Source organism: Pezoporus wallicus, unplaced genomic scaffold (assembly GCF_028554395.1).
Source record: "Pezoporus wallicus isolate ANWC-B61680 ecotype Strahan unplaced genomic scaffold, APGP_CSIRO_Pwel_v1 scaffold_7392, whole genome shotgun sequence".
NCBI classification, from domain to species: Eukaryota; Metazoa; Chordata; class Aves; order Psittaciformes; family Psittacidae; genus Pezoporus; species Pezoporus wallicus.
The window spans coordinates 276,397-299,733 of NW_026639923.1; the positions used below are offsets into that span (position 1 = coordinate 276,397).

General features: G+C 46.8%; 2 long non-coding RNA genes across 2 annotated transcripts; both read left to right on the forward strand.

Annotated features, from left to right (window-relative positions):
• Positions 1-547: 547 nt before the first annotated feature.
• Positions 548-4,260, forward strand: LOC130603233 (uncharacterized). The gene is made up of 3 exons (XR_008973096.1): positions 548-650; positions 736-883; positions 2,900-4,260. It is a non-coding gene; the product is annotated as an uncharacterized LOC130603233 (long non-coding RNA).
• A 14,111-nt stretch (positions 4,261-18,371) lies between these two features.
• On the forward strand, positions 18,372-21,268 carry LOC130603234 (uncharacterized). Its single transcript, XR_008973099.1, has 3 exons — positions 18,372-18,824; positions 20,210-20,422; positions 21,052-21,268. It is a non-coding gene; the product is annotated as an uncharacterized LOC130603234 (long non-coding RNA).
• The last annotated feature ends 2,069 nt before the right edge of the window (positions 21,269-23,337 follow it).

A 23,337-nucleotide genomic window follows, 5' to 3' on the forward strand; every position in this document is an offset into this window, starting at 1 on the left:
CACCGTGTTAGAATTGGAATTGGCAAAGCTTGCCAGTGTTTATTAACAATTGTACACGTTACTTTAGCTACGTGGCTTTATAGCTGGGTAAATTAGTGGTTTGGATAATGTAGAGTTGGGTATTTGTATTCTGGGAAGTGAATTTCTAAGGGGAGGTTTGTCAGAGAAGCACTGGCAGACCCATCACTAAAGCAGTCAATAGTGGCACTGAAATAAAGTTCTAATTTGTGATAATATTTTGCATTTGTAAACCAGTTTTTATCTGAGGATCATAAAGCCTTACATAAAACATGAATCATTTAAGCCTCATAACTTCCTGGTGATTATACACATTTTTCTATGTGGGTGAGTGTGGAAGATGAATTACAGATAAGGATTTGAAGGAAACAAAAGCCTGTATTAGTGACTGCTTGTCTGAAGTACTGAACTGTTCTGCTTGTCATTAGGTTAACACTGAAGAGATATGGGTCTAACTGTGGATTTTCCAAGTGGTTTTATGATCAAGTGGCTTTCCAAGTGTAGCTAATGCTATCAGAGCCATGATACATAGCACAGCTACACCCAGAAGGACCCTGTACCCTGAGAAGTTCTGCTACAACTGACACTTCCGTATAACATCCTTTAAGCCTGGCTCATTTCATCTCATTGAGGTCAGGACTTGGCATTTTGAGGTCCCCCTCTGCTTTATGATGAGCCTTTTTCACCTTGCCATGGATCTTCTTTTCTTGTTCCTAGTTGTCCTCCAGCTAGCTGAAAGAAGTGGAATCAGTGTGAAAAAGAGCTTTGTAACAAACATACAAGCGGTGTTTATCAGGAGGGCCCAAGATATCAAAAACGGACTGAAGGGGAGCCATCTAAAATACAGACCATATGCATCAGAGTGGTAGGTTTGCTGTTCTTATTCTCTTCACCTTCAGTGTTCTAGGAAGAGAGAGGCCAAGAGAAGTGTACAGAGTTGAGTGAGAAACTAATGGCCCTGCCCTGGCAACAGACTGAAACCCCAAAGGCCAGATTCATCTGAGGTGCTTCCTGAAAGCACTGTGTGCTTTGTGTGTGCATTTCAATAGCCCCACAGGAACTTGGTCCAGCACAGAAGAATCCTGCTCACCCTCAGCAATCCATATTAGCTCTTTTGGGCAGCAGCACACATTGGCAATGCTTCACTGTGCTGTCATGAGTTAATACTAGAAAAAACACAGCCCCTTCCTGTTTGTGCAGCAGTCTCACTGTATTTAAGCAATCAGACCATGGTTTATTCCCCTTTCCCTAGGCTGGGAGAATAAGAATGAGAAAGAGTAAAGAAAAATGGAGCAGTTATTTCTGCCTGATGAACTTCCTCCGAAGCTCTCTTCTCCTTTTGGAATTTAGTGCCTGAGTCATTCTGAGCAGAGAGATCCGAAGTCAAGAGTTTGAACTCTGTGGTCTAATGCCTGCAGACAGGAAAGGGAATATTGCCCAGGTTTTGTGGATCACACAAGCCCTTGGCAGCATCAGGACAAAATGTCACTGGAAACTTGTATTTCTTTAGAAGGAATCAGAGATTCAGTTAATAAATTCTGAGACATCTGTGAGTTTAACATCCTGTGGCTGTTAACACTGACTTCAGAAGAGGCAGCAGACAGCCACATGGCTGCTGCAGTGCAGATTTAAAACTTCTCCAGTGGCATTGAATAAAGAACAGTTCAGGTGCAGGAGAGAGAGAAGTATTCCCCAAGGCTGGAAAGGAGTTACATGGCTGTGGTGTGGGGCATTTTATGGGTAGAGGCCTTCCAGCATTGCTGTGCAAAAGTGGTTGGAATAAAGAACACAGAGAAGATGCAGGTGTCATTGTGTAGAGGGATCCCTAGGCATTGCTGCGAAATGACCGTTACTATGGAGTAGATGGGTGGAGAATTAAATCCATCTCAGGGTATATGAGATGCTGGTGACAATGTAAGAAACTTTGGGGGGGAGATCAGTGGAGTGAATCTGACCATCTCAAAAGGTGCTCTGACTGAAGGGGCTGTAGTGGTTGTCAGGGTTCATTTCCCTGAAGAATAAGGCAGGAAAAAGCCTCTCTTGTAATGCTTCATACCTGCTTTTCTTTCTTAGTTTTAGCCAATGTAGTGTCCAGCCCTTCCAAGTCATGTTTCCAATTGCTGAGCTAATCCTCCAGCATCCATTTGCTGGCACTCCTGTCAGCTCCTTCATCTCCAGGGGCTGGCTCAGTAGGACCGTCTCTGATTTCATCATGAGGGCCAGGTACTCCTCAGCATCCAACAGGTGCTCTTGTTCCTAATGAAGGGTTGGGAATCCAGTGTTCATCCTGTGAAAGACTGCTACAACTCCTGCCTCTTAAGGCAGGAAACTTCCATGTGAAAGAAATGCCAGGTTTTGCCTCTTCTATGGAATTGATTAGGTTTCCTTTAACATACCTGTTGTTGCAGCTGATCTAAATCTCCAGGACTCACATTCTTAAAGTTAAGCATGAAAAAATCTGGTTGGTTGTACACGTACAAAAGTGTTTGCAGTTTAAGAAGATCTTTTAAGAAGATCACATTGAGCATCAGGGTTTGACCAGAAGTAGGACTCAGGGCTTGTAACATTGACTCCTTTGCTTTAGCCATGAGGCCTTTCAGGCTCCTCTGTTTTCTAAAGGCTTTACTGAAGATACAGCCATGCTGTCTGTGAATTTCATGTATCATCCCTATATGCTCTTTATTCGTTCTGAAAAGGAGCATCTTCTGAGTCACTGAGAAAGCTGATGCCCTGCCTAAATGAATACTAAGCCTTTAAGCATGTCCTATTGGTAACACCCAGCCAGTTGCATGAGGAGATCATCTTTCTCCTGGCTGTCTGCTTCTCTCTGTGTTCTGTGAGATCCTGAGTCTTTGACATGATGTTTCTCATTATCTTTCAGTTGCATTTCCTCATCCCGTTGGGCCACATTCATCAGTGGCTTCACCTGGAAGTAAGGAGTTAAAGCAGTGAGATTCCCAAAAGAAGCCTTTTCTGTTGTAATGGTCGCTGGAAGCCCTGAGGTGGTCATTTTATTATCAGATCCCAGGATTTCTTGCATGCCAGTGGAAGGCCTGGTGTTTCCTGAAATGCCTGTTTAGTGCAGAGGGTTTCATATCTGTAGAGTAATACAACTGCTAGCAAAGGTTGTTATGGTGCACAGTAGCAGATCTGTGTGCCAGCACAGAAATCAGGTCTGTGTTCCAGATTGTGAACTGATAGGAATGCAGAATGATTCATACCAGCCCAAATGGGACCAGAACCCTTGGAAAGCTCTTTCTTTCTAAGGCTATGGAATTTCATTTAGTTTGCACTGGAGATGGGAAGGAGTGTCCTAAGGTAAAAAGGAGGATTTTGTTTCACCTATATGTGAAGAATTGGCTTTAACAGAGTCTTGTTTCACTTTAAGCTCAAGTATGTTGGTCCTATCTTAGAAAACCAGCTGAATTACTCATCCTGGGACCAAGTGAAGAGACTGAGCTGGAGCTGCCCCTTCGTGATGACAGTGGAGTCCTCCTTAAGAGAAGTGAGCCAAGCAGTTTTGTTGCAGCCTTTCAATGTTAATGAACAGTGAAATCTTGTATTCCCATGCTCATAACCTCACTGCTTCTCTCTGTACTGTTTGGTGGGAAGTTCAGGTCTTGAATTTCCAAGACACTCTCTTTCTACTCCCTGGAGGTGGCTTAGACTCAGATTTCAGCGCTTTCTCCATTCACTAACTTTTCTGGCATTGATTTGGAAAGAAATCATTCAGGCCTCTTGCCCTGTTAATAATTAACAAGAAAATCGCTGGCTTTCTCAGTGGCTTTACTGCAGTGAACACAGCCTGAACACAGTTATTTTTTCTCCCAGCCCTTATCTTTCCTGCCCAGGCATCCCAAGGTTCTCAGTGCCTGTAATTGCTGCTGTTCAGTTCTGCAGAACAGGGCAAGCTCAGAGGATTTTCCTCATCCTAATGAACAGTTTCCATCCTTCCCAGAAAAGCAGCTGCAGAAACCTGTGGCTATCCCTCTGCATTGCCATCGGGTGTATCCTGGAGCAAACAGAACACGTGGGGCTTAGAAACAGCTCCCTTTCCAGGTGATGTATGTGGAGGTGCTCAAAGTGCTCCTGTTCAGTTGTACACAGCAGAACGCTGGTGTTGGTGTGGAGTTTCAGTCAAATGGGGTAGGCTTCAATGCCCCACAACCTTCTGGGGTGCAAGGAGGCTCATAAAGGTTTGCTGATGTAAGAGAAAGGACAACAGGAGTGAATTAGCTTTAAAAATGCTACTGTGGATGTGGAAATTGAGGCTTTCATTTACTAGAAGAAACAAATAATGCTGGAAATACACAAAGAAACTGGAAGCTAATTAAAAGGGTGTGTTTTGCCTCCCCTCTTTCCTCTGTCCTGCAGCCACAAATACTAGGAGCAGTGACAGAAATAGTGTCAGATTGAAACCAAAATCCTGTGACTCATAAACATATGTGCTGTGGTTGAGTTCCAAGAGACTCACAGCATCACCATGTGGGTTAAGGCTTCCTGACAGGAATAATGCTCACTCCCAAGTTACAGACATCCTCCAGCTATTGGTCTCTGGGGTGGGTGCACAGGAGGTAAGGCAGCAGCCCGGCTGTCTGGATGTAGTATTGTGCCACTGCATGGAGCCATGTGGAGAAAGCAGGAAACTTCATTGCTTTGCTATGTACTGGGATGTAGAACTTGGAAGTCCCAGTTTCATTTCATGGTTCTTGGTAGTAAATGAATTCCGTTGGTGGTTGGTTTCTAATGGATTCATTGAATAGTTTCTAGAGTTATTTTCCCCCAGGATGCTTTATTTCCAGCATCATTCTGTACTCAATCCTCACCAGGAAGCCAGGAGCACAACACTGCAGCATGGTCATGATCTTTGCCAGAGGTTCATCACTCAGGTCTTCCAGTGTGGCCAGGATCCCAACACAGAAGAATATGTTGGAAGACAGGAGCTGCTAGAACCTGGAGTCGCAGGTTGCCTTTGGGACTGTGAAACCCTGGATGTGCCATGTATTAGCACTCAGAAATGGGGATATTTTACTTCTTTGGTCTCTGCTTGTTGTGCTGGTGTCTGATTCTCTGTTTACATTTACACAAAGGATCAGGTTTGGGGAGGTTATAGGAATGGAAGATTAATATTTAGGAATCAGATTCCATTCACGTTTAGCATGGATTTGCCTTTTCTGTGTCCAAGGAGTCTAGCTATAAAAAATAATACTGGGATCATCATAAGATCTGCTTAAGTTGCATAGAGTAGTGCAGGGGTGGAGGTCTTTTCCTTGATGAAACCCATATCCATCTCGTGCTTTCCTGTGAGAGGAAATGCACAAAGTACTTTCAGTAACTATGAAAAAACACTAGTAGTAATCTCTTGGCTCTTGGCTTTAAAAGTAAGAGCAGGGCAATGTCTGGCCCACTTCAATCTCCATCTCTAAATTGAGATTTAAGGATAGAACAAGCTGGAGGAGGGATGAACACTGTGTAATGATGATAAAAGTTGGGCAATGCAGATTTGAGGTTCATGCAGAGAACAGAACGCTCCCTTCACGCATGGCTGTTCCAGTAACTACTTTCATTATGTTATGACAAAAACGTATGTGCAAAACTAATGATATATGCTACTAATATTAGCTACAACAGCCTCTCTCCATTTTCCTTTCCACTCTTCAACTGGATAAATGCTCAGTTAGTGGGATTTTTGCCTGACTCAGGAATAGTAAAGAGCAAGTGAGATTTATCACGTAGCTGAAGGTGTACTTCATTTGCATTCTATTAACTGTACTGTCTGATTAAAAGTCAGTTTGGGGAGCATGTGTCAGAGAGAACATGATATGCATGAGGAAGTGGGTTGCTGTAGAAACTCTAACTCGGCAGCTATATCTCCACCAAAGGCATGCTGAGTCATAACTGCCATCTATTTATTTAGCTCAGTTTGGTAGGAGTAAACAGTACCTTGTTATAGCCCATTCCTCTACTCCTTTCCCCCCAGGTCAGTGGAGCCAAGCAGCAGCATTGATGCCGCCTTATTGTACACAAGCCCTGGAGGGATTAAGCTGGGATTCAGGTTTTGGTATCTAAAATGAGCAAGACAGGTATAATGATACAAGAGCTACAGTTAGCAGCAGTGCAGGAGGCTGATCACTTCTTAAGATCAGCTCTGCTTTAGCTTCTTAGCCCTACAAGTATGGCACAGAGATCCTGGTGCTAAGAAAGCTTGTGGACATTGCTACCTGCCTGTGCAAAGTGAAAGCTCGTGGCAGGGGACGCTGAAGCATTCAAAGCGGGTTTCATACCCTTCCCTCTTCCTCAGGATCAGGGCACAGGGTGCACTCCTGTGTCATCTGAAAGCAGCGGATGTGTGCTCAGTAATGGTGTTAGAATTCAAACCACATGAGTAACTGCCTGTTCATAGCAGATCTGTTTGCTGTTCACTGCTTTCCATGACTTGCCCTTCCCCTTGATTATATATCATAGGTGAAAGCTTCTGTTGCTCTTCCCCTCTGCAGCTCACTATTTCTGTGGTTGAGCCTGCAAAACAAAGGGTTGCAGGAGGCAATGCAGCCTAATAAATGATGGTGCCAATTTGTCTAGTTCCACATTGTGTATTTCCTAATTCTTTGTGCTTCTCTCGTGAAATCAGAGGATTATTGGACCTCCTCGCTCTAGTCCTGGCACTTGGAAGCATCACAGAGACGTTCCATTGGAGGGGTGCAAGGTAGTCTATGAAGCGATGACCCAACTTCTTTCATTCCTGAGTAAAGAGCTGCAGTTGAGCCAGTCACAGCTTGTGCTGAAGGCACTGGGTGGCTTTGCCTGAGGATTGCTTTATCAGACTGATTGACTTCCTTTGGAGCAATGCAGTAGATGAAATGTGGGGATGTGCTGTGCAAAGCAGCCCTCAGTCAGTTCAGCAGCTCCTGGAATGAGACAAAGAGGAATGGAGTGAGAGAACTAACAGAAGTTATGAAGGCTGGAGAGAGAAAGTCTTCTGGTTTATAAAGTCATTTGTGTTTCACAGCTGGAAACAAGCAAACAAACCAAAAACCCCACATACAACAAGGGAGGAAGCAAGCCCAGTTGTACATGGTCCTAGGGAACAAGCTTACCTGCATGGAAGCAACCTTGGACATGGTGTGAAGCTGCACCAATTTTACGTAAATGTTATTTTGTGATTCTGGTTTATAGTTTTATGTATAGTTTTATATAACTGTTCCTTTGGGGATCACCATCACATGAAGAGTTGAGAGTGAAGGTCCTGCTCCAGCAAGCCTAGAGGAAGAGCTCCATGAACTAAGAACAGCAAGTGGCTTTTATTGGCCGGGTGGTCCAGCCCCTGCAGACAGAGGCACGTTACAGAGGACAGGCAGCACCCAGTAACCTCACTTGGGCTTACGTGGGAGCTCCAGCAGGGCCGTCAGTGATGAAGACTGTGTGGAATGACAGCAGGGTGTGTAATGAAGCAAACAAGGGTGTCTGAAAAGACTGGATTGGTCTCATCCATAACCATACCAGCTGCATGCAGCTTTGGACATGATAGAAACAGTAACACAGGCCTTTCACTGTAGTGTATTTCCCCTCTTCATTTGTGACTTTCAAGGACTAAGAGGCTTCTTAGACCTTTCTTGTCTTGTTTCTAGCGCTCATGAAGCTAATGTAAGTGCTGTCTCGGGCACACTGCATCCTCCAGGTGCTGGCCTGTGTTTCAGGAGACAGGGACATCATTCTTTGTTCTGCCATATCCTTCCTGTGGGAGCCTGCAAGTCTCTTAGAGGGGTTCCAGTTGCCTAAACATAGTGATGTTCTCAGCGTGTTCATGTAACACCAAGCACTGCTTCAACACAGCACAGGTCTCTCTTAAGCCCTGTGTTGTATCTTTTTGCCCCATGTACACGTCGTAGGTACCCCAGGGCATTTTAAATTACACCAATGACACTGGATGCCAAAGTTTCTGTAACTGAATGCTGCCTTTCTCTCTTTTAGTTCTGCATTGGTGACCATCCATGGGCAGGGTTGAAGATAAACTGGGAAGACAGACCTGCTGCTGGAATACAAAGGCATGGATGATTGCTTATCCTATAGAAGCTGGAGGCACTCGTAAAGGGGACCCTCTTCCCTGCCTCTTGCTGCCACCAGCTAAAATCAATAGTACTGCACAGAATATGTGAGAGATGCTCTTGCAGAGGACTCACACTGAAGTATTATACTGTAGTCTCCAACGTAAATCTGTCTTAACTGACTTAAGTCAGCAATTCAGTGCTGTCTGCATAAACTATTGACTGAATAAAATATGCATCATTTTACCTGCATTCTGCTTTGGTGTAGAGGTTGTTCTTTCATTGTGCAGCACTCTAAAGCAATCCTCAAAACTAGAAACCTCTTGGAAGAGAAGAGAAGCAGTTTCCTAAACTGTTTGCCATTCACCTTTCAGCTGCAGGGTCCTGGGTTGGGCTTGTGACAATCCGAGTGGGCAGCAAGTTTGGCTGGTTGATCGAAACCTGACATTTGTCTGGGCAGCAGAAGGCCTCTAAGTGCCAGGAGGGGATTATGTAGCCTGTTGTTGAGCTGGGGCTGCACTCACACTTCCATCTGTGCATGGTTCTGTGGCAGGGCTTAGCAGTGCCTTCCCAAGCAAAGGGAACAGACACAGTGTGTACCCTCTGCCTGGCAGTGCTGGAGGGGCAGGATTTCAGGGACAGAGCTAGATTGTCAGCACACGAGAGGCAGACACAGGCTGTTACCTGGATGAGGAGAGTGTTACAATGACAGGCTTAATCCTTTCCACAAGAGTGATGGGGAAGCACTGAGCACCAGAACCAGTGCTGCTTGCTAACAGTATTGACTCTACTGCTTGATGTTCCCTCTGCAGCATCCTCCTCTTTAAATTGGACCTAGAGCAGGGCCATGATGCATCTCTGGAGCAAGCCCACTGCTTCATTCAGGGGATCTTCATTCTTCTGCAGCCACCCTGGACTACTGGAAAGGAGCATGGAAGTAGAGGCATGACCAGTTCAAATAGAGTGAGAGAACAACCCAGAAAGCAGATTTCTGATTGTTAACCTGTGTAGAGACGGGGAGAAATCCTCTGTGGCTATAGGGAAAGGAAGCGAGTTAATGCTGGCATGGGAATAGCATTAAAGCACTCCCTAAAGTCATGGGAATTGTGGGGGGCCTGTACCATGGAAAGCCCATTTGCCCTCAATAAATGATTCTGCAGCACTGCCAAAGCGAAGGGTGTTGCTATTTTTACCTCTTAGGCTCATACATGGACAGAGAGGACAATGGGGCTTATAGACTGGTATAAGCAATCACAATCAGGACCTATTTTGGCACAAATGTCACTGTCAAAATCCTGCTTGGTAGCCAAGAAAGGAAATAGTTGCTGACTGTAAAAAAGATGGAGCAAAGGGGCTGTGATTCATGCTCTGCTCATGTTCTGTCAGGATGTCTGTGCAGTGGAGTATATGAATAACTGGTGGAGTTTGATAAAATGCTTAAATACTGCTCCTGCTGCTAAGTATTAGCATGGCTGCTTGACAACACAGCAGAGAGGCAAGGCTCATACACCAGGAAAGGCTGGACAAGCTGCAGGACACTGTCTCTCCAGCCATACATGAGCAACAGAAGCAGAAATGAAGTGAATCCTTTGGCCAGTATGCCTTTTGGGGATCTTTGTGATACTAGCAACAAGCTTTGGCTTGAGTTTGGGGGTTTTCTTTAAAGAATATCCATAAGGATTATGTATTTGTAATCAAGGCCAGTGGCAACATGTTGAAGAGTCATGTAACAGCCTTGGTGTTCTTTGTGCTGTTGTGTCACTGGTCAGAAAACACTGCACAATCAGTGTTTTCAACTAATTGTTACTGGAAAGGGTTTCCGAGATGCCCATTTCTGTGCAGCAGAGCCAGTCTCTGGCTGCAGTACATCTTTAAGGCAGCACAGACACATTCGTTTGCACCAGCAAAGTACATTTCCCAGTGTTGCTCTGCGTTAAAACCTATGGATATGATTCATTCATGGAGAGGGCTTGGCCTCTGCATCTTGGCTTCATGTCTGAGCTCACTACGTGAGGTTACTCAGGGTGAGAGACAGGGTTTGGCAGAACCCACACTGGTCTGCACTCATTGTTCCGCTGTAACACACTGCAGTGCTCAGTGAGCTCTTTCCCCTTTGCCTCCCTTGGGCCTGAGGGGCTTGGGTGGTTGTTACAGTGGCAGCCTCTAGTAGCCATCAGGAACATGCACATCCTGGCCCAATCCCTGGTTCTGGCACAGCAGTGCTGAGAGAGCAGCTTTCTGCTCCAGCCTGTTCCCTGCTTTCACCCCAGGGCCTGGTGTTGCTCCCCCTGGAGCTCTCAGCTTCAGACCCATGAGCTGCGTAATTTTGGCAGCCACTGTCATAGGGAACATTAACATGTTAATCTGAGTAACAGGAAAAAAACCCACTCCTTGTCCTATCCCCTTGCTGCATACTTAGGTAAATGGTTACAGGCACTGCCTTCAGGGATAGGGAAGCTCTCCAGCCCTGCTGGGAGCTCACTGGGACGCACAGAAGGGAAGCAGGTCTCAGGTCTGCCCTTTCATCCACACACACCGTTCAGCAGAATGCACTGAATGGAGCAGAGGCAATAATACCCACCTCAGACAAGGTGTTGCAGGAGCTGCTCTGTGTCTGGGTTACCATATGCTCTGCAAGGCATACGCCTGTTTGCTCCACCGTGGTTCCAAAACCACCTGCAAAGCAGAGCTGCTCAACAAAGGATCAAGTCCTTAGCTGACAGCTCAACCATCTGGCTAGGCCTGCTGCCCTGTGGCAGCTGGGAATGCCAGCTCTGACTCTCAATAGCACATCTGTTCAGTTAAAATCAGTGTGGTTTTTAAGGTCATTTTATATTCCCTGGAAACAAGAGTCTGGTTTTAGCAGCTTTTCAATCTTAAGGAACTGGCCAAGCTCTTAACATGCTGGTTTGCTGTCATCAAGCTGAGATCTCAACCTCCCTCCATGTTGTCCATCTCTCCCTGCTCCTCTCTTGGCTTCTGCTTGAGCTTCATAGTGCTCAAGTGCATGATCCCCCTTTAAGGTTGTAAACATGGACCTTCTCTTCTGGCCTGGAGCCCAGGACATCAAAGCCCGTGTGGCAGAAGGGACACAGACCCACACAAGGGAGTTCTTAATCTGCACCATAAACCAGCCCATAGTGCTAAACATCTAAAAACCATTTTCCAGCCCATTGATACTTAACCAGCCAGGTCCCTTCAGAGCAAGCTTAATGTTGCTGTAACCCAGGACTCTGCTTTACTTTCAGTTACTGATCCATGGCAAGAGCCACGTGCAGCTGTCAGCAGTTCTAAGGGTCTTTGATACCGTGAGTAAAACGCAACACATCATCTGGGATATCAGCTCATGCCATTCTTCACCATGTGTCTTAAAATCAGCAGGAGCATCCCCATAGAGCAGTTATCCCCATCTCGTCTAGGAGAGATAAGGAGGAAGCAGGAACATCGTGCTTTGCTCTCACAGCGTGCCCGGAGAAGGGAGCGCTCATGACTGAGTGTGCCAGGGAATCTCGCAGCGTGTGCCTTGTGAGCCATGACTTGGAACTCCCTGTCTCTGTGGCTATGAAAATCATCTCTGCTTTGTACAAAGGCTTGTTTGCAATGGACAAATCCTGGAAGCTGTAAAACACCAGCAGCTGCTGGAAAGGGCACTCTGAGTTCAGCAGCTGGAGACTTGTTTGATCTCTCTGTAGCTCAAGTCCTGCTTATAATAATAGCCTCAGGAGCCAGCAGATATTCCCAATAAGCTCTTTTCAGTTATAGATACTCTTCAAAATGATTCTTAAAAGGGAAAAGTATGTGTTAGAACCAGACAAAGGGTCAAGTCTTCCTCTTACAAAAGCTTCTCCTTGAGATTACGTATGTATGTGAGATGAGCAGGATTTAACCCATGGACTCTGGCAGAGCTTTCAGATCTGTCAGTTTTCAGGCTTCAAACAAACCCTGTAACTAACTGCTTTGAAGTCCTGCGAACCCCAGGCCATTGAATGTTAACCAGAAACTCCTGCGTCAGGCTCATTTGCTCTGGACCAGATCTTTTTACATTCAGGCTTCAGCTCACAGACAATTGAACTGATCTTTAGGCCATCCCAGACTGCTCTTTCGGTAGCTTATTTATCCTCAGGTTGAAGAAGCTGAGTTTTATTCCTAAGGGAAACTCAGGCCAGGAGGGGATTGTCCCTTTTGCTGTGTTTTCCATTTCACTGATGTTTCTCCAGCTTAACTTAGTGAGAAGTGTCTCTTCCCCTTCTTAGAACCATGGAATGGTTTAGGCTGGAAGGGTCCTTAAAGCTCATCCAGTTCCAACCCCCTGCCACGAGCAGGGACACCTTCCACTAGACCAGGTTGCTCCAAGCCCCATCCAACCTGTCCTGGATCACTTCCAGCATTGTCTGCTGTGATCACACCTTGATGCACACAGTGGTAAGGATTAGAATTGGGCACAAGAAGCAGTTGCTGCAGCAAGAGGCAGACCCAGAGGGGATCGTACTACTTGCCATCAGTACAACCAAGGCATAACCAAGCTTTTGGGCTGGAGAAGAGCTGAGGGTTCTTCTAGGTTTCAATTCCTGAGCACATTTTGAATGTATCACTTCAGATAAAAGCCTTTTGTGGGATGAGTTGCTTAGGCTTCCTAGGAGATTTTGACACAGCAGCTGCGTCAAGTAAGTGGGATAGAACACCCCAACCTTTTCAGCAGCACGTGTCCTGGCTGTCTCTTTCCCGTCCTGGGGAGAGGTAAGCAATTGACATGAAGCAGCTCAATGTTTCAGTTTGAAAATGAGATCACTTTTACCTTTGTGGCAGCCCTGCCAGATCAAGCAGGACCTCAGCAGGCATTGATCAAGATGAGGGAGGACAGCTCTCCTTTCCCACTCTGCTCTGCCTAAGGAAAAGTCACTTGCAATCCTCTTCTTCCTGGGTAATTAGTAACAACCCCCCACTACAGGGAACCTGTAGCCAAGTACAGCTCTGGTGAGTAGGTTTCTTATTCTCAAAGCAGAGGATTGAGCAGGGGTGTGGGTATTGAACAGCACACACAAAGTGTCATAGCAGCAAGTTCAAGCTTCTTCTTGGAGAGAATGGGATGGAAGATATGATGGTGTCTCTTAGCTGCTTCTTGGGAAATGATACATGAATTTTCCAGACCTGGAACACGGAGGTGCAGGGAGAAGCCAGAGATTGAAAACTCATGGTCCTGTGCATGCCAGTGGGAATTTTGCTTTTGATATCAGTGAAACGAGCATTTCACCAGTGTCCTTTGGAATTCCTGTGAGTGTAGCAAGAACCAGAGTATCCTTCAGTGATGCTCTCAGAGCATCACAACCTCGCAACATCCTCACTGGCACCAGTTTTGGCACAGCTGTTTTGGCAGCTAGTGAAATGGAGGCCAAAGATGCCATCGCTTGTCCAGGTATGTCATTGCTGGCTTCAGGAACTGGTCTCCAGATGAATCCATCCATGCATGGTTTGTAAGACTGACCTGTGAAACGTATCCTTTTCTTTCTGGAAAGAGCTCTGGAAAAGATATACCCTGTAATGGCTCTGTCCATACCTTCTGTCAGACACTAACATGCTTAGTGTGGCTTCTGGTCTCCACAAATCCATCCTCCCTCTGCCCTCTCTGTATCAATTCATTCAGCTGTACCTTGCTACCAGTCCTGCCTGGGCATTTCTCATCCTTGCCTCTCAGCTCAGGTCCTCTGTCCATCTGGCTCTGCTGGTGATAGCATCACAGGAGTTCTTCAGACAAATTTGGCTTGATACAAACCACCTTTATTGCCAGTTTTAGATAGTCCAAGTGACTTCAGGGAGCAGAGCTCAAGGAAGGGTGCAGAAGGACCTTGCACCAATGCTGCTGGTGCACAGTGAGGATCTGACCATGCCCTTGTTCTTGAGGCCAGGCTGAAGAAGCTGGAACCTGCCACTGAACAGCCCAAACTTGCCTTGGCCTTGAACTGTCCAGAGAGGCAAATCCAACATATGGTCTCTGGGTGTGATGCAAAGCTGGGATGAGTTGAAAGTAGGAGGGATGCAGACAATCCCACGTTAAAGAATAACTGCTCCATATGTTTCCTCTCTCCTTTTTCTGCATGCTAAAGGGCGTTAGGCAGGAAACATGCTGGGGTCCTTTTACCTTGAGAGCAGGGATTTGTGCTTCCCAATTTAGTCTTGGATGCACATGTGCAGACAAAGGACAATGCACCTTCCCTGGGTAGCTATTTTTAGGGTCTTGGTTGCAAGACAAGCACAGGGTTGGATTGATGAATGTAAGTCATGTTTGCAATGTAATTGTAGAATGAAAAGTGTACAGCTTTGGGGGGAGGCACTGTGGCAATTTTGTGTTCACAGTGTCTCATAGGCAACTAAAGAAAGAAGAAATACATTCGTCATCATCCAGAGCATCACTGTGGAAGTAGGGGAAGGTTTGATTTCATTTACAGCAGTGCAGAACTCTCAAGCTGAGAGAATTCAGTTCAGGTTTGCACGTGTCTGATGCGATCAGAACAGGGTCTATTCAACACGAGGAAACATCCAAAGCAAAATGAATATAAGGAATGATGTGTTTCCTTACAAGCCTCAGTGTCAGCCCCAGCTCCCAAAGGGAATTCAGATGAATTTGCCCCAGATGAGCAAATCAAAGATGAGTCTGTTAATCAAGATTGTAATATCTGTAGGAAACCAGAAAGTAGCTGAGAGGTTGTGAGCATCCATCAGGGACAGCCAGCGTTGCCTGGAGGGGCAAATCTGCAAGTCAGGGAGAGGAAATGTAATCTTTTCAAAGATCAGCTCTATAAAAACCCCTCTTTTCTGCTTAGATTCTGTATTACAACTTAAAGAAATCCTCCTTTCTCTGCAGCATATGGCAGAAGTATGTAGCACCCAGAGACGGAGGGATGAGAGTGCAGTTGGAAACCCCAAATTGTCACTGACAATTTCCATATCAGAACTGATCTGCCCAAGCTGAAAGCATTTGGAATCTCTGCAGAAGTCAATAGCTGAGAGTGCGGTAATTTGGGCTTGATTGAAACTGCTTTTTTCTTTCGACAGCTGAAAATACAAAGTCCAAATCAAATCAAAGTTCAAGACGATGGGAACCAGTGGTGCTTTGTGTGAAATGTTGGTGAAGATCAGCTCACTCCAGGGCTTCAGGATGCGTTTTAACATCATTTGTGGGTTTAATTCTTCTGGGAGACCATCTTTGTGTGACCCATCAGTACAGGGCTGGTACTTACAAACAGGAGGAATCGTTCTTCCTCGTACTTGTAGCATTATCCAAGTTGTCCAGAATAGGATTCACCTGGATGATATGATGCTCAAGGAGATAAAAAGTCAGCAGCAGCAGGATGCTCCGCACTGAACACTTGGGCTTTAAGCACAACTATTCCTCAGCATCCAAAGCATCCCAGTACATACCTTTCCTGACAGGCACCTCCATACAAAGCTTCTTACATCTGGCAGCAGTGATTCTTCCACAGAGGTCCAGCCTTATGGCTATGGGGCAGGTGGAAGCCTGGCTGTTCCAAGGAAGAACCCCAAGTGCAAAGTGGAATGTAGTTTTCAGAGCTTAGGCCTTCAGTTTTCCAGAGAAGAGGTTTTGGGATGTGCCGGCACTGGGAGACCCACAGGAGAATGCTGGGATCTGCAAGCAGAAAGCTAGGAAAGAGTGAGGTTTATTGCTTGTAGGAAGAGGAAGGTTATTCCAAGGATAGAGGGCAGCATAAGACAGGCTAGAAACGAGGAGAGTAAGGGAGAGCCTCGGGGGGAGAAGTTGTGGAGGAGGAAACAAGCTGGGACATGACACTCCAGAGCTCTGGCAGTGAGGAAGCTGGAAGGAGAAATAAGAAGCCACCGAAGGAATCCCACAAGGCTGGAATAACAGGATTTTTGCTGCGAGGCCAAATGTGGCTGCTATTTATGTCTTTGAGTTCTGAATTGTTCTACTGACCCCCATAGACTCAGAGGGGAGAGGAAAAAGAGAAAGAGAAAAAGAATAAGGAAAAGGAGAAAGAAAGGAAAAGAGAAAGATGAAGGAAAAGGGGAGAAGGAGAAGGAAAAGGAGGGAGAGAGAAGGAAAAGGAGAAAGAAAAGGAAAAGGGAAAGATGGAGGAAAAGGGAGAGAAGGAGAAGGAGAAGGAAAAGGAGGGAGAGAAGGAAAAGGAGGGAGAGAAGGAGAAGGAAAAGGAGAAAGAAAAGGAAAAGGGAAAGATGGAGGAAAAGGGGGAGAAGGAGAAGGAAAAGGAGGGAGAGAAGGAGAAGGAAAAGGAGAGAGAGAAGGAGAAGGAGGAAGAGAAGAGAAAACAACTGCAGCCTTAGAAGCTGCAATCCCTCTGTTAGAAGAAGCTGTTAGCAGGGAGGGCTTCTTTCTGTTTGATACCAAGCAAGATACTTCACTGCTGTCAAGAGAAGAAGGACCAGGTCTCCCTCTCTGATTATTGATGCTTTTCACAATGTTTTACTCATATAAACTACTTTTTACTAGGTTTTGGTGTTGCAGGTGGCAGGAAATGAAGTGCTGGGAAATCCCCCCTGGTTGAGGATCCCTGAGGCTGCTCCTCAGCTCTCTTCTTTCCACAATCTCCAAGCAAACGCTGTGATTATTCCTCCCGCTGCTATTGATTGCAGTTTCCAGACCATCTGCAAGCCCCCAGAGCTCTGTGTGAGGGCAGATTCTCTGCAGCCACAGATCAATATCACCCTCTGGTTTGTGAATGGGAAGAAGGAAATGCAGGGAATTAACATGAAGACACAGAACTCAAATGTCCTGGTGCTTTGCCTTTTGCTTGTGAGTGATAGGCAGGGAAAAGTGTCTTGGATATAAGCTGGAATTGGAAGATCTAAGTCACACACAATTTAGAGCAGCACAGGCTGGCCCACTGAGTCAGGAGCTGTTGCTGTCCTGCCTTCACCCCATGCAGCTTTGCCATTCCCCTCTGCCCTTTCAAACCATAGATCCTCATGGGGGTGTAGAGCTGACACAGGCTGTCCAGGACACTGGCCTCGTCCAAGAAGGTCATGTTTGCCATCCGGCTGTGATCCATCTGGTTGAACTTGGGTGGGTTCATCATCCACCATTCCATTTGTCTGCAGGACATTCTTCACCACGATGGCCTGCAGTGTTGGAGAACAGGAAGTAGGTGACATTATCCCAGATGGGTCTCCATGGACCACATGGGAAGATAGTCTCTCAGGAATACACCCACTTGTTCCAGCTACCCCCACTGGTGGCCTCAGGAAAGGAGTCCCACAAGTTGGCTGACCCACAAAGCAGAGTAGGTCTGGTCTTAGATGTGATTGCACTTCCTCTGGGGGCAACCTGTTGACCTGTTGGGGTCCTGTTGAACCCATAAAGTAGAGCTTAGCTGGTTGATTACCATCCTCACCATGACTTCATTATCCTTTCCAGACTGGATCTCCCCAGCAAGGAAACCCCCTTTGTCATCCTTCACCCAGCAGAATGTCTTGATGCCATAGGGCTTGTTCATGGCCTCAGTTTTCTCCTTCTCAGGGAGTGCCAGGAGCTGCAGGATCCTCACACTTCCTTGTAAAGATGAGACATTTTGGCTTCTCTTTTAGGCAGAAAGTAGGAAAGAAGGGGATCAGTGCTTCCCACATTGCTGAGAAAGCAGATTGAAGAAGCCTGGAATTTCCTGTGCTGCTGTCCTGTTCACACCAATGGTACCTTCCAGTTCAATAGGAACCTGCAGCAAGAGGAACAGGCAAGTCAGCATCCCAAACCTAGGTGGTAGTTCCTAAGAGAGGCCAGAAAGCAAGAGATTAACTGGGGAGAAATAGGAACAACATTCTCATTTTCATTCCAGTTTTCTCCATTGTCAAGTGCCTATGGCTGAGAAGGGGGGGGGGGAGGCTTTCTTCCACTTTTTGTTCCTGAACACTGCCCTAAGGCCCAATTCTGGTGAGAGCAGTTCTTGGATGGGGATTCCAATGGGATTTTGGAAGCACTGAGGGTGTTGGTTGTTTTCTGTGGTTGCCAGAGCACTAAGTCAGAGCAACTGCAGGGCTTCTCAGGCAACCCCTGTGCAGAAGCCTCCTATGCAGTATGGGCATAAACCCTCTTAGTGTGAAAGGCTACAGCAGTGTGCACAATAGCACCGATGGAGGCATGGCTGTAAAAGGGGCTCAGAGGAACCTGAAAGGGAGGACCTGGGTCATCATCTCTTGTCCTCATCCATCAAAACCCACCAGGATCATCCAGGAAAGTCCATGGCACATCAGCTTCTTGTGCCCATGTGTGGTTTTCACCCTTGTCACAAGCTCAGACCATACCACATCCCACAGGAGGGAGCAGGGGAGTTGAAGGACATGACTCATATCCCAGGGCTTTGTATTTTGGGAGGCTTGTTCCATGTTGGGAGCAGCCAATGTCCCACACGCCAGGCAGCCTCTTCCTTCCCTCACCCACACATCTGAACTAGCTTTCCTGTTGTCAAGGCAACACTCAGACTGCTGATGGTGAGTTGGCTTTGTCAGTGTCCAGTTACCTAAAGACATGCCTCCTGGGGACCTGCAATACCTGCTCGACCCGTTGCTCCCTGCAGAGGCAGAGCTGATTTCATCACTGTGGGTTGCACAGATTAAAGGGAACACGGGCTCTGCTGTGGTTTCCTTTGCAGTGTGGACACGCTGCCCAGGTCAGGGGCTGCTCTTGGTTCCAGCTCTACAGCCCTATGATGACAGCCCCAAGCAATGCTTCGCGCCAGCCTTGTGAGTCACAGCCGTCTGCACTGGAGTTAGTCTGGGGTAAGTGGGAGAAGCCCTTGGGGGGTGCTGGGGACTTCTTCCCAGCAGGGTCTGGAGGCTGCTGCTTGGGCTGAAGTCAGAATAGCTTGGCACTGGTTAGGGACAGCGTTGGCCTCGTCCTTCTGGTGTCATTTTCACACCATCCTCCTGCAAACCTTGATGGTCTAAAAATGATGGGTGCAAGGACTCCGAGGCAGCAGGGCTGCACCTTTGGAAATGGGTTTCAGGGCTTCAGAAGGCCCTGGTGTAACACTGTCAATTGCAGACTGCTGCTCTGGGATGAACTTCAACCAGAAAGCAGGAAAGGAGGAACCTTCCTCCGTCCATTCCCCCTAAGATCAGGCAGAGATATGGAACTATAACAGCTTAGCAGTTGTTTCCCCTCTCAATCTATACAGGTAAATCCGTAGAGTTGCTGGTTTTACATGTCTGGAGTTGCAATGTATATTTAAGACTTGTCTCAGGTCTATGCTTTATCTGACACCTCCCTGAAATACATGGACTAGCATGGTACGTGGAGCACATCACTGAAATGGTAAACCAAGCACCTAGAGAAGATCAATGCAGATCATTCATCAAACAGGGTTTCTTGGGGGCAGGTCTCAGACCTTTCTGGAACCTCAAATCCTTTATGTGTCACCATCCTTCTACAAGGGGAAACTGAGGCACAACTACTTCAGTCTTCAGAGTTGTCCACCCATTGTCAGTCCAGTCTTTGGAAGACAAAACACCTCCAGGAGGTCTGTTTTATTCTGGCCTTTCAGTGTGAAGTCAATAGGAGTGGCTGGTGCCTCTCTAAAGGCAGCCCTTGACTGTGTTGTTTTGGTACCCAGAGACAATACACGTTTATAAAAGCTTAGGCATAAATGTAGTCCCAAAAGCCATAGGTCAAGGAAGTGGTGAGGCCATGCCAACAATTCCTGAATTTCATCCCCCCCAGAATCACATGGAATCTAATAAACTTACGGCTAAAATACCTTTGAGCTCAAGTCTACCTGTTATAAAACACACTTGAGTATAAAGCCAGACGGGCTTTAGGAACACTTCCAGGCACTGTCCTTGTCTCTTTCTACCTCTGCTTGCAAGTTCTACCACCTGATCCTTCCTGATCTCCTATCCAGACCTCTTCCCAGTATCCCACACAAGTACTTACCAGGCTAAACCCATGATCCTGGAAATGCATGTTTGCAAGGGCTGGCCAGGCTTCTTCCTAGCTGTTCAGAGGGCCTGAGCCAGCACTTAATGTTTTAAGAGACACCACATTCCTTATGGGTAAGTTCAGAGGACTCTAGCACTGGGAGCCTGCTTGAGAAAGCTTTGATCCCTCAGGAGATAATTGGGTAATGCTCTGTTTCATGGGGATTTTTCCTTGTCTTTCCTTATAGGGTGTTTTAGGAACTCAGCTGCTGGAGTATAGGGACAAGAGGCTGAAATAGAAAGACCATTGAATGAAGCCTTCATTCAGAAGCACACCTTTGGCTCTGCCCCTCTTGCCAAGGTGGAGTGATGGATTTCATCAGGGAGAGGAGCTGATCTTTGGCAGATAAACCACAGGCTGAATCCTTGGCAGGAGCAGCCACGTTGGTGATGGAACAAAGGTTGTATTTGAAAGTAATTCCTAAGCCCTGTGTTTCTGTGTCTTAACTGCAAACAGAGAGGAAAAGGCTGTGGTTGTGTCACAGTCATGCTTGTTCCAGTTGCTCAACTGCCCTGAAAGACAACTTCTTTATCAGCTTCAAGTATTTCCCTGCTCTATTTGCCTCAGCTGGAGTCTGCGATGTGGCTACCCTGCAGTATTGCCATTGTGGGTGTTTCAGGTGAATACACTTGGAATAGAGCAGGCAGATGAAGATAAAACAGCTGCTTTGAGGTGAAAATGAGAGCGTTCACGTTACACCCACCTCTTGAATTTGTACCTGACTATTCACATTGAAAAGCTGATTCTAAGAACTCAGCATGTCCCGTCAGGAGCAGAATAATACCACAGAAACCCTGGCCAGCCTGAGTCTGAGTGAATATTGGGAATTGTGATTAACTTCTGAGGAATGTATCCGGAGCAAGTCATGTTTTCTGGGCATTTGTAGGTAATAATTTCAGCCCTTGAATCTGTGAGTGAAGGTTGTCACCAGTTCTCACACAAATAGATGTGAAAGGCATCAGATAAATACTGGCTTCTGACCTGTTCACTCGTGTGTAACGTGCTCAAATGGCTGTGTTGACTGCATAGGAGGAGCGAGCTGCAAAGGGAGCAACCAGATCCCTCTATGAAGTGAGGCAGGTCAAAATGGCAAACCTTAAATAGCTGCGAGCTCACTCAGCCCCTGGACACATCAGCAATGGGTAGGACTGAGCCAAATTGCTTCCTGATAAGTAGGATGCCTGTTGCTGAGTTTAATGAACTCTCCTTGGCAGTTCCCATAGCCCTGTTCTGTATCACGCCTGGCCACGCTGGTCTCCAGCACATCACTGCTCTGTAAATGCTGCTGTGACAGCCTGGATTGTCCCAGGTTCATCCAACCACATCCCATTGCAACCATTATTAAGGAGGTTTTTGAAGGTTCTCTTAGAAAAGGAAGGAGCCATTGTGCAGAGATGTGTCCTGGGAGCACTGCACAGCAAGCTCTGCACACAGTGGGTCATGGGGAGGGAGTTGTCTGCTAAGCAGGATGTTTGCCTGACAGTTTCTTGCCCTGACACGGATTTCTTCATCACCTTCAAGTGAGACTGAGTCCAGAGTCCAGCCTTGTCACCTGAAGGGATGGGGAGCAAAAGTATGTTTCACATTGGAGAGTGGTGTCCAGATAAGGGGCAAACCAGCCCATATAATACAGACAACATGGAAGAAAGGCTTTGGTCTCTCCCTCTTAGTGTGCTGCCAGGGATCCCAGGCTAAACACAGTGGCATTCCTAGTCACAGAGAAGGAGGTTGTAAGTGGAGGAGGGCAGCACAACCTTTGTGCTGTAGTGACAAGGAGCTCGGTTCAGATGCTGCCTTTCAGGGTTGCATTTCAGTAGCAGCAGCAGCAGCAAACTGATCTTTAATGGTTAGGGGAGGAATGGTATCCAGAGCAGAAAACTGCTGCAGGATCGCAGGGTTATTTAAAGGCCTGCAAGATGGGTTTGCATTTATTAGTCATTTCAAGAATAATGGTGGTTCTGTGCTGAAAGCTGCATCCTCGTTCTCAGCTGTTGTCTGTGCTTGTTTGGGGAGGATCAGTGTATCAGAGAGGTTTGGCTGTGCAGAGACACAACCAGTCTCTTAACCAAACAAGGGCTTGTGAGGCTCTGAGGGTCTGACAGGGACAATGTCAAGTACTGTCAGATCCCAGTGGGTGCCTCGTGAGTCACAGGTCCTGCAGGAGACAGTCTGTGCAGTTGTATGATCAAAAACTCCACGGGGAAGTGTACGTGCATGAAAGGCAAGTTCAAGTCTGCCTTTCTGGTGCCTTAACTTCTCAGCGCTCTGCTTTTCAATCGTAGCACTCTTTTAATGCAAGGAATGATGGAGGCAAAGCTAACAGCCCCAGAACTTCTGAAGGGGTGTTTTTTAAAGGAAAAAGAGAGGAAAAAGATCCCTTGAAACCTCTGGTATGTGGTATCAGACTGTTGGCAAGGTTGAGAATGTCTAAGCCATGGCACAGACTTCAGCCACTTGAGCTCATGGAGCGACACAGAGCTGTGTTGTCTCTGCCCTAGGTGGACCAGATGGACAGAGGGTGAAGCCAAGTGTCCCACCGGGGTTTGGCTGGTCTGCCAGCAGCAGAGGGGTGTTAACAGTCCATAAACGGGTCTCTGGGAATGGGGAGTAACAGGTAATGGCACCTGCCTGTCCCCTCCTGTCCATCCTACCTTGCTTCTCCAACCAAATCCTTAGGCTTAGCCAGAGACCATTGGGAGCCACAGCCTCATCCTGGACAGGGATCATCTCCCAGGCCTTGGCAATGGGAGTGGGCCAGCCTCAACCCACAAAAAGGCCTTGAATCCCAGCGCCATCCCAGCACCTTCCTTGGATCTGTCCCTTCCAGTACAACAAAGCTATCTTCAGCTCCTAAGATCAGGTGGAATGTGCATGTTGAATCCTCTTGTTAGCATTTCCTAAGCATGGCTTCCAAACAAAGCCCCCTGAATACATATTCTAAGCAAAAAGAAGCCCACTTCTGTTGGAATGTTGTCCTCAGCTGTGATAATCAGATGCTCTGGAGTGAGGTGAGTATCCAGATGCCCTCCCCACCAAGGAAATGGCAGCAGGAGAATGGGAGAGCTCATCTCCGCAGCCGATTAAGCTTTCCATGGACTCCCTGACACCAGAGTGGCATCCAGAGGCTCCAGACCCCATGATTTCTGTGGCTTTCCTGGTGTTTTCGTGGAGTTTCTCTTCCTTAGATACTTTACAAGCTACTTCACTCCTTTAGAGAGCACCTTTCTCCCATTGGGTGCCATGGAGCAAGATCACACATGATTTATACAAAATCATGTGGCTTTTTCAGTAATTCCAAGGTTTCTCCCTCACTCT